The sequence below is a fragment of the Dreissena polymorpha genome, chromosome 3 (genome assembly GCF_020536995.1).
Source record: "Dreissena polymorpha isolate Duluth1 chromosome 3, UMN_Dpol_1.0, whole genome shotgun sequence".
NCBI lineage: Eukaryota > Metazoa > Mollusca > Bivalvia > Myida > Dreissenidae > Dreissena > Dreissena polymorpha.
The window spans coordinates 31,861,623-31,873,200 of NC_068357.1; the positions used below are offsets into that span (position 1 = coordinate 31,861,623).

An 11,578-nucleotide genomic window follows, 5' to 3' on the forward strand; every position below is an offset into this window, starting at 1 on the left:
AAACAGGCCAACTTTGTCCGCGATTTACAGGCCGACTACGACTCTGCCATAAAATATTTTGATATGGTTAGAATCTGTAGAGGATCTTCTTTACAACGGTACCATTATAATTAATATCGGACGAATAATAATGAAGTTATAACCATTTATATCGGTTCCGGGTTTTACCATAAAGATTTCCGGATAGTTCCGGGTTTTATACCTCGCCGGCGCTTATACAGTCAATCGTCTGATAATGCTGACGTACCGGCGTTCGCGGAAGAAACGTGTCTGTGTTATTTTAATTATAGAATACAAATAATTATGGGATAATAAAGTGATCAGCCTAAATTAACTAAACATCATGCCAATGATCCGGAAGCTTCTATTAAAACTGTGTACAGGGGGAAAAGCCGGCGAACAGTAGGCCTACATGTCACCGAGAAGTGGGGCAGTAGGCAAAAGCTTGGAACGCAATCACAAGAACTTGCAGAAGTTCAGATTGAGAATGAGAAACCAGAAACAAACTTAATTGCTAACTGTACTACAAAAAGCAGTTCAGTATCAGACGTAGATACTTCGGTTACATTTGGTAAGTAAACAACAACCTAATTGGTGCATTGATTGAGATTAATTCCAGCCTCCGTCCGGCTCTAGTCACATGTCAGCTGTCCTTGGTTTATGGGTGTGTGTGATCATATATATCTATTCACAAAGTAATGTTTCCAAAACCAATGATACAGTATTAAGGAAAGTTTAAAAATCTGAAGTTAATTATTATTCCAGACTGATATTTGGATCATTTTTTAGCTCAGCGTTTTTCGGAGAAAACCAGAGTTATTGTCATAGCCAGCTCGTCGTCCGCCGTCTGACGTCCGCCGTCCGCGTCGTGCTAAAACCTTAACATTTGCTCTAAAATCAAAGTGATTCCACCTACAACTTTGAAACTTCATATGTAGATGCACCTTGATGAGATCTACGTGCCACACCCATTTTGGGGGTCACTAGGTCAAAGGTCAAGGTCACTGTAACCTTTTTAAAAAAAAAATAATCTGACAAGCCTTCATTTATTCAAAACTGCACCCGTAGCCTAGTGTGGCACCCGTTATGCATTGCTCTTGTTTTTAATTCCCAGCATTGTCGCACAACTTCTGACATTACCTTATAAGATCACACAGCTAGTATAAATATATCCTCCAATTACCTTCAGTCAAGCGGTTAAGGAAACAAAAAAATAATTTCTGAAATAATTCAAACATTGCCGCAATAAACGATGTACCTCAAACAATTTATTTCATTCCCATTAAATCCATGTAAAAATTGTTTATTTACAGCGTGTTAAACTACGCAAAGGCGATAGTTCCATGCACATCCGCAAATAATATACACTACACGCGTTGTCTACCTTGAGTCAAAAGGTTACATTAAAAAAGCTATAGTACTCGATTGCAATAGACATGATGTCAATTAAACTTAGAAAATTCGATTCACTGAACAAATTTAGAGAAACTGAAAGATTAATTTAACTTTTTTATAACTTCTATTTACCATTTAACAAGTTTCTGTTTTATCGGTAGATCTTCTGTTAAGCAACATATACACACAAAAAGTGCTCAAGAATTGGAAAAAACAAAAACGTTCGCAATTTGTTCAAATAAAATGTTGGCATATATGTTACTATTAAAAAATTTGATAAAAATATCAAATCGAGACAGTGTATACCCACTGAACATGTGGATAAGGGATGTCACCTATTTTTGTGATGTACCTGCAAAGATTTTTCCATGCAACATTTTCTGGGAATTGTGAAAAAGTAAAAGAATTTTCTTTAAAATAAAACAAATACATGAAATTATGTGTTTACACAAGCGCAGTGGTCTGCAATTTCTGTGCAAGTTTATTGATGAGTAGCAAAAACATGAACGGAATCGGCATACAATTAGAATATTACAGTTGAAGTAAGATTTGTAAATGTAATTAAACTTTTTTTTCCTTATTTTAGTTGTGTCTGTAGTTTATATTTTCAAGCGTAGTAATGTTAGTAAAACAAAATACTCGGAACGCATGCATGTGACGTCATCATGAGAGCCGCAATCTTAATGTAAACAAAGTGATATAAATTAGGTCATGCTCAAAATAAGGGAATCGTACGATACATACTCATGATATTAATTAAAGTGGGAAAGTACCCCATACCACGGGTGTGTGGAAATGTATTAAAAAAAAACACACACTACAATTATGTTTCAGAATTTTGCGACTCATTGAAAAAAAAAATTGAAAAGTTCGCAACTCAAAAAAAAAAGTTAGTGGGCCAGGGTCCTCACAAAATCATGGAAAAAAACTTGGAATATCTGAGAATACAATAATTGAGGTCTACTTATTTGTCTATAATCAATAATATTTACTGTCAACTCGAAACTCCTCAAAATATAAAAGAAAGATATGTATGCGTTGCAGATGAAAATATAAGATACGATACTGAAAAGGCCAAACGTCTTGAAGAATGGAAAAGTATATCTCCAGAAATTATGTCTGCTTATGTACAAATGCAGACACCCAATAAGCGACAATGTGCTGATTGTTGTCTCTCCACAGATGAACTGTACAGGTGTTGTGATTGCTGTTCATGGGAGACTACGTGCCTCACATGCTTGCGGTTGAGGCATAAACATCCTCATCTGCATTTGTAAGGTACAATGTTAACAAATACAAGAGAAAGCATTTATCATATCATTGAATTTGAACATAAATCATCTAAGACAGTGTACTTTTTTTTCTTAAAGTGGTATGACTTCATGTATTTAAAAAATCTTTGAATGTGTTTAGAGATATTCAAAGTACCATTTTAGAAAATTATCATTACATGAGCTTCATACAAATACGTGTATTACAAATGTGGTTTTTTTCAATACATGGTTTCAAAACCAACCAGTTCCAACTGCCATCAAACTCAAAAGCTGTTGTTATCTTGAACTTTAAAACTGCCAGGTGTTTTTAAATGCTTATTGAGCACTTGTCTTAAATGCCCTTTTTTACAGAACATGGCTTACCTTTCTTTCATTGATGATGATGAGGCTTGGAAATTGAATGACCATTCCTGTAGCACTACTTACCTGAAAAAACTCGTGGTCGTGGATGATAAAGGTAATTTTGTAATCCTATCATGTCTCACCCTCATCATTGTTCTTATCTTATAATTTCTCATGCTGACAATTGTTCTTATCTTGTCTCATGCTGATAATTGCTTTTATCTTATCATGTCTCTTGGTGATATTGTTATTATCTTATCATGTCTCATGCTGATAATTGTTCAGAAATTGTCTCACACTGATCATTGTTCTTATCATGTCTAATGCTGATAATTGTTCATATTTTATATCTCATGCTGCTAATTGTTCTGATCTTGTCTCAAACTGATCATTGTTCTTATCTTATCCTGGTTCATGCTGATAATTGTAATTATCTTATCATGTCTCATGCAGATCATTGTTATTATCTTATCATGTCTCACGCTTATCATTGTTCTTATCTTATCATGTCTCATGCTGATAATTGTTCTGATCTTGTCATGTCTCACACTGATCATTGCATTGTTCTTATCCTATAATGTAACTTGGTACGAAAGATTTGTTGCAGGTTGTTTTGCTGTCCTGTTACTTTTTGTTAAACAGTAGTCAACTTATATTGGAATCTAGCTACATTCTCGCCAATATTAATATATGCACCCTGTATCAAACTGGGTCATTAAAAGCCAAGTAACTAATTATTACAACTGGAAATGCCCAGCATGGTTACAACTAAGTTGCAAGTTAAAGTGAGTTATATGATCCCAATAAATCATGGTTTTGCCAATTTGCAATTACTAAAACACTTTTTATAGTTAACAACCATAAGTATTTTTTAAAAACCTTGTAATCTTTTTTAAGGTCGACAGCATTTGAAGACCCTGCAATTTTGCAAGTGTGAAGTTGAAGCTGTACGCTTGATTAGGTTCAACCTGTGGCCATCTTCAACCAAATTTCCAAACGTGGCATTTCACTTTGACTTCATGCGCTGGTTATGTGGTCTTCTTCTTGAAAGCTCGGTGTCATTTAAAAGTTTCTGCTCCGCATTAGACGCGTGGACATCAAAGCACATGAAGACATATATTCATCACCCTGTATGTTTGTACATGATTTTTGTTTGAATTGCTTTTGAAGTAACACAAAAGTATTATATTTTTATATGTAGTTAATACATAAAATAAAGCTTGTTTACAAAATAATTTAAGTATAAATATTTGATTTACTGATTCATGTGAATGATTTGCTATACTAGTATCAGAAAAGCAGGAGGTGGAGCCTTCCATTTTTGTGCCCCTCTCTGTTAAATATGTACCATCCCCCTTCCATTTTTATGCTCTACTTTTTAAAAGTATGTCTCACCATTGTACACAAATAATTACAGAAAGACCCTATGTGTTATAGTGGCTATTAACAATTTTATAGATTAACATACATTATTATTTGATATGAAAATTATCAAATTCAATTTGATTAAGAGCAGACAGCATGGAATTATGCTGAATGGATGGATGATTGAATATAAGTATGTAAGTGGAAACACCATACTGAAGTCGCTAACACAGAACAAAGTTTAACATCTGGAAAAGTTTTACAAAAAAGTTCACACTGCACCGACAATATTCCACATTGGGGGCATATGTCAGATCCTATGACAAGCCTTATTTTTAATTGCAATGTGTAATTGCCTTATGTGTATGCTTTAGTTTACCTTTAAACGTTTATTTTAAGTTCTTACAGCTTGCTTTAACTGTTGGTTTTGTCTCTATATTTTATCATGTTTAATAAATTTTGAATAAATGGGATAAATCACGGTTATATTTTTAGGTCAAAGATTTGTACAAAGTGCTTGTAGGAGGAACAGCCGATGAATTTCGACATTTTATCTACCAAATGGAAAACATCCACGATGATGGATCCAAATGTCCAGCTTGTTATGAGGTAATGTTAAAAATAGTGATTGTAACAGAAAATTATCCCACCATTTTACAATTACAGTATTTAAAATAAATATTAATCAATGAATTGATACTTTGCTTTTTAGCTCACCTGATTGCTCAGGTGAGCTTTTGTGACCGTTCTTTGTCCGACGTCTGTCCGTCCCTCCGTCCGTTCACATTTGTTCATAAACACTCTAGAGGCCACATTTATTGTCCGATATTCATTAAACTTGGTCAGAAGCTTTGTCCCAATGAAATCTCGGTCGAGTTTGAAACTGGGTTGTGCCGGGTCAAAAACTAGGGCACTAGGTCAAAAAAGAAAAAAACTTGTAAACACAGTAGAAGTAACATTTCATGCCCAATCTTCATGTAACTTTGTTTGTCTTAATGATATGATGGTTGAGTTCAAAAGTGGTTCCAGTCCGTTGAAAAACATGACCGCCAGTGGGCGGAGCAGTTTTCCTTATTTGGCTATAGAGAAACCTTGTAAACACTCTAGAAGTCACAATTTTTGCCCAATCATCATGAAAGTTGGTCAAAACATTGGTTTTATTGATATCTCGGACGAGTTAGATAATGGTCCAGATCGGTGAAAAAACATGGCTGCCAGTGGGCAGGACATTTTTCTCTATATGTATATAGTGAAAACATGTGAACACTCTAGAAGTCACATTTTTGGCCCAATTTTCATGAAATTTGGTCAGAACATATGTTTCCTTGATATGAGAGTTGAGTTTGAAAATGGTTCCGGTCAGTTGAATAACATGACTGCCGGGAGGTGGGGGGGCAGTTTTCTTATATTTATCTATTTAAAAAAGCTTGTGAAAACTATAAGTCACATTTTTTGCCCAATCATCATGAAACTTGTTGAAAAGATTGGTTATCCCTTTCCCGCTTAGAAGCAAAGTGAAAAAGGCAATGTGCAAACAGCATAAAACCAGAAAAGCTTGAGAGTAACTCGCAGCCTGTTCATGTTTTATGCTGTTTGCTGCTCATCAGTATCTATGGTTTAGATATGAAGTCTTAAAATCTTTAATCTAGTAAGAAAGGTCTTCAATGAAATATTATTTTATAAGGAACTACAAATGCGTGAAAATACGTATCTAAGTGGTAAAGGGTTATATATATATATATCTCAGACGAGTTCGCAAATGATCCCAATCAGTAAAAAAACATGGCTGCCAGGGAGGGGGGCAGTTTTCCTTATGTTACTAGAGAGAAACCTTGTGATCGAACACTATAGAAGTCACAATTTTGCCTAATCATTGTGAAACTTATTCAATACATTGGTTTTATTGATTTCTCGCATAACCAACAGAGGCTTGCTAGCTGACTTTGTAAATAATACAATTCCTAAGATAAAGGGTTATATTGTCAGTCTTGTAACATGATGTGAAACAAAGAGGACATAATGAAAAGAAAAACGCTAACTTTTACTTACTGATGGAGACAAAACTCCATGTGCTAGTATTTACCACTGATTTGAATTAATCTTTTAAAGAAAGGATAGATAGCAGTTTACTGTTCCCTCAACGAAGTCGTTAGAAGTGTTGACTGTCAATTTCTCATGAAAGGTGTTTTCTTTTTTGAAAATGGATGCTAGTTTTCTGTGACAATTTAAACTTCTGGGTATTTTCTTATTCAGGATCCTCCCTCCCTGATAAGCTTGCTAGAGCAGAGGATATAGAAAAAAAAAGCAAGGAGGCTCTTCAAGAAATTTTGGAACCTTTTGCAGGTAAGAAAACATGGACAAATGCAGATTTTCTACAAGTGTTTGTGTCATTATATAAAAATACCATCCCATATTTGTTTTGCAGTTTCCAGTGTTTAATTAAATGATGCACATGTCAATACCAGTTGTGAGATGAACACCTTTAATTGCTGGCTTGACAGAATTCGACTGATTGCCATCTCAGAAAATATTGTCCCAATATTAAAAAAAACAAAATGTTTGTGCATAACAATATAGAATTGAAAGACTTTATGTTAAATCAGAAGAAACAAAACTATAAATGTCCCGATAACAAAATGAACCATTTAAATAATGTAGATGAATTTAAAATAATTATTGTTTTTCTCTGTGTAAGTTTTCTCCCCACAAATTTTGTTAGTGGAGCCCAAATTAGGTCATCCCGCTAGGAAATTTCGCAGCGAGTAAAGTCGAGATATATATAGAGCGAATATAACTATGAAATAAACGCCAGTATCTTTCTTGCTGGGGGGGGGGACTTATTGTTTGCGCTCCGTGTGTCAGTCTGTCTGCGTGTGTCAGTCTGTCTGTCAGTCCGTCACACTTTTCTGGATCCTGCGATAACTTCAAAGTTCTTCATATTTTTTTATGAAACTTGAAACGTGGACAGATGGCTTATATGGAGATTATGCACGTCAATTCATTTTGTTCCTATGTCAAAAATTGTGGTTGCTATGGCAACAAATGTAAAAAAAAAATTAAAAAAAATTACTGACTGGTGGAGTTTTACCGGTAGGGGACCATATTGCTTGGCAATCTCTTGTTCCATATATACTGAAGTTGTTATCCCCCGCCATAGGCAGAGGGATATTGTTTTGGCATTTTCCGTCCGTCCGTCCGGAGCCATATCTTGGAAGTGCTTTATCGGATTTCATTGAAACTTGGTATGTGTATAAATATGGATAAGAGGATGATGCACGCCAAATGGAATTGTACACAATCTGTTAATAACGGAGTTATGGCCCTTTGTATCTTGAAAAAATGCTTTTTTGTGTGTCCGGAGCCATATTTTGGAAGTGCTTTGGCCGATATCATTGAAACTTGGTATGAGTATATATATATATATATATATATTATATATATATGGATAAGAGGATGATGCATGTCAAATGGTGATGATGATGCATGTACACCATCTGTTAATAAAGGAGTTATTGCCCTTTTTATCTTGGAAAAAAATGCTTTTTTGATTGTCAAATATAACACTTGTGTCCAGAAGCATATTGGCTGGGGGATATCAATTCAACGAATTTGCTCGTTATAAACTCACATTTCAATGACAATTTATGATATCTGTTTTCCAGCTGTATACTGTATCATATGTAAATCATGATTGTGTTGGTATGCTTGTTCCTTTTTGTTTTTAAATGCCCCATGCTACAAAACAAATTGAATTGTTCATGCTTATATACTTTTGCCTCAAGTATTCTCATAAGGTCATTTGAAATGATGAAACAGTTGCTATTTTACGAGAACAATGATCAGAATAGATCATCTATAATTTTGTTGTGTAAAGAGGATCGATAATTGGTTAATTCTAACTTGTACTAATACTCATACCAATATTAAAACATACATTATTCCAAAGGATAAACCATTCTAGAATTTACAGAGAAAACTATTCCTTATAGATTCATCTATAATTTCTTTGCGTATAGGTGGTCGTATACAGAAATAATTAAACTAACAATCATGTTCAGGTTGCTATTATCATAAATATATATATAAACTGACAATCATGTTCAGATTACTATTATCACAGATACATGCATATATATAACAATTTTAAAAGCAATTGATATATATGTCTCAAAAGCTATGTCCTTTTTACGTCCCAGTCTATACTTGGGGACATATTATATTTGCCCTGTCTGTTTGTTGGTTTGTTTGCGTCAAACTTTAACATTGGCCATAACTTTTGCAATATTGAAGATAGCAACTTGATATTTGGCATGCATGTGTATCTCATGGAGCTGCACATTTTGAGTGGTGATAGGTCAAGGTCATCCTTCAAGGTCAAAGGTCAAATATATGGGTGGGACCTAGTGTTTCACAAACATATCTTGTTTAGTATAGACTTCAACATATCTTGGACAATACAATTTAAGAGCAATTAAGAGGTTGATGGTTCCACCCCTTTGCTTTTCTGTTGCTGAAATGGTGTTAGTACATACACCAATCAATTGTTATTACACCGATTTACCCTGTTAATTTTTTTTTGTGTGTATGGTGTCGCTTTGCTTCAGCTTGTTTTTGTGATACTGTAGATGTTGTTGAGTACTGAAAGGTAATTAGTAAGGTATGTAAAACTTAGCTTAACACTTATGGACAATGTTTTTGCATAGTTTAAATTGTATGTATGTTGAGTCATGTTATTAATTGCTTGCAATAATTTTATATTGTGAATCAATGTATGAAAAATAAACCTGAATGAAATGAAAATCATTTAAATAAAAGTTGTGTTCTTTTTGATATAGTTATGCACGGACCTATACAAACAGTCCCTGAGTTATGTCACAGGTTAGGGATAGAGTGCAACCAATATATAGGACACCTTATACACTTATAACTTAGTAACGGTACTCAAAAGGGATTTTGTGCTGAGCATGCAATATATACATGGAATATTTCACGAAGGTATAATGGTGTACTTTGAGTGAGTTGATATGCAAAACACGACTGTGCAGGTTTGATCCTTAATTCAACTGAGCGTAAACAACAAAACAAATATATATGACGTATATATTGCGTATCACTCTAGTTCTGCACGAGAAAGTCATGTAAGGGGAATACCGTGCTACCAGATGTTCATGTCCGTTATTGCGTATCACTCTAGTTCTGCACGTGTAGTCATTTAGCGGTGATACCCTTCTAACAGATATTCATGTCCGTTATTGCGTTTCACTCTAGTTCTGCACGGGAAAGTCATGTAGCGATGATACCCTACTAGAAGATGTTCATGTCCATTATTGCGTATCACTCTAGTTCTGCACGGGAAAGTCATGTAGCGCGGATACCCTACTACCAGATGTTTATGTCCGTTATTGCGTATCATTCTAGTCAGGCCGGGTTTCCATGTTTCCGTGTCCGTGCTCGGCGTTCGCGTTTCGTGTCCGCGTTCCGTATACGGACACGGAGTATCTAGTCCATGCATCCGCTTATTATTTTAGCCTTTCCGTGTAAAACCCCATTCCAAACGAGGTGGTACTTGGATTAAGATGTCGTTATTAGAAGAGCACACATTTTTTGTGATGACTGCAGTACAGCATGTTAGTAGACGGATTGCAGACATTGGTACTGGATAGATGTACGTGCCATCATAAGAAACCGTCGAACAAATTTATTAATTCAGATTCTAAAAACCTTATAATTATATTGATAAACATTACTGATTTATTCGTATTAGACAGACTTCAAAACTTATATGTGAAACTTATATATATAGGCAAAAAAAGAACATAAATAGCGACTTATTTTAGCGTTATATCTTGTTTGGAATATAAACTGTGTCTGTTGAAAAGCGATTATAGAGTGTACAATATGCAGACGATATATATTCGCAAATTACTATTCTCACTTACCTGAAACGCCATCAATTTACATTTCGTTGGCTATGCTTTTCCAGATGTTTTAATGCAATGTCTTCGTCTTTGAATTCTTTCATACGTTTGTTGTATATTTACTAAGTTTATTATTTTTTCACTAATATCTATGCTTGAAAGTCGACCTTTCATGTTGACTGCCGTCCGTGTACTGAGTCCAATAGATTTCAACCAGTTCGTTTTTTCGCGGACACGGACACGGAACGCGGAGACATGTAAACCCGGCCTTATGCACGTGAAGTCAAGTAGCGGAGATACCCTTTTAACAGATGTCCATGTCCGCTATTGTGTATCACTCTAGTTCTGCACGAGAAGTCATGAATCGGGGATACCCTACTACCAGATGTTCAGATCCGTTATAAGAGTACCATTCTAATTTTGTATTGGAAAGCCATGTAGCGAGGATACCGATGTTCGTGTTCGTAATTGCGTATCATAATAGGTCTGTTTGGGAAAGTCATGTTGCGGGGATACCCGAGTGCTCTATATAAATGCCCATAAAAATATTTCACAATGGTTTTTGACAATTTACTTTGACAATAAATTTCAAAAGGTCAGACGTGCACGGCCTTGTAACGAGTAATACGCGACAACTCTTGATTTATTCAATTTAAACAAACACACGTGAACACACAGTTAAGGCATTATCTTCTATGTTTAACTGCATAAAGAAACTTTCTATTATTAAATATTAAATAAAGGCTTTAGCACTCGTGCATCTGTTGTAATGTTTTAGAAAATGCAGTTTTGTGTTCACGCTTATTCTACAATAGCGTGATAAATCAGTGTAATATAACCTTTATATATGAAATTTTGATTTCTTACGCTTTTTGTGCAAACCGATGACTTGTATTGGGTTTATATTGTAGACCACTCTCTTATCAAACATAAAAATAGTGTTTTTTTGTATTAATTTGTTATAATATTTCCTATTTTGGGTGCTAATAATATTGATATTTACATACTAAATTCGGGTAAAATAAATTCGGATATTGCTTGATAAGAGTTATATAAATACCGTCTTATGTTAAACTTGCGCAAGATATAAGTTACAATGAACGAAATTGTCTATCAAATGGGTGAAGTAGTTGTGTATGTTAACTGTAATGTGGAAATAATGAAGCAGCTTCATGATTTGTAATCAAAGCACCGAAAGGCTTAAAATATGTCGCCTTAAATGGTCATGTTTGGCTTTAATTAAAAGGTCACGAATTGGACAGAAACCGGGCGGATATTAACAAA

At 34.7% G+C, this 11,578-nt stretch overlaps 1 long non-coding RNA gene across 2 annotated transcripts; it reads left to right on the forward strand.

Moving 5' to 3' along the window:
- Positions 1-225: 225 nt before the first annotated feature.
- On the forward strand, positions 226-9,179 carry LOC127873951 (uncharacterized). Of its 2 annotated transcripts, none has more exons than XR_008046454.1 (6): positions 226-571; positions 2,440-2,673; positions 3,021-3,126; positions 3,909-4,141; positions 4,872-4,985; positions 6,630-9,179. It is a non-coding gene; the product is annotated as an uncharacterized LOC127873951 (long non-coding RNA). The 2 variants fall into 2 exon arrangements; XR_008046453.1 differs by having other exon boundaries at positions 2,578-2,673.
- The last annotated feature ends 2,399 nt before the right edge of the window (positions 9,180-11,578 follow it).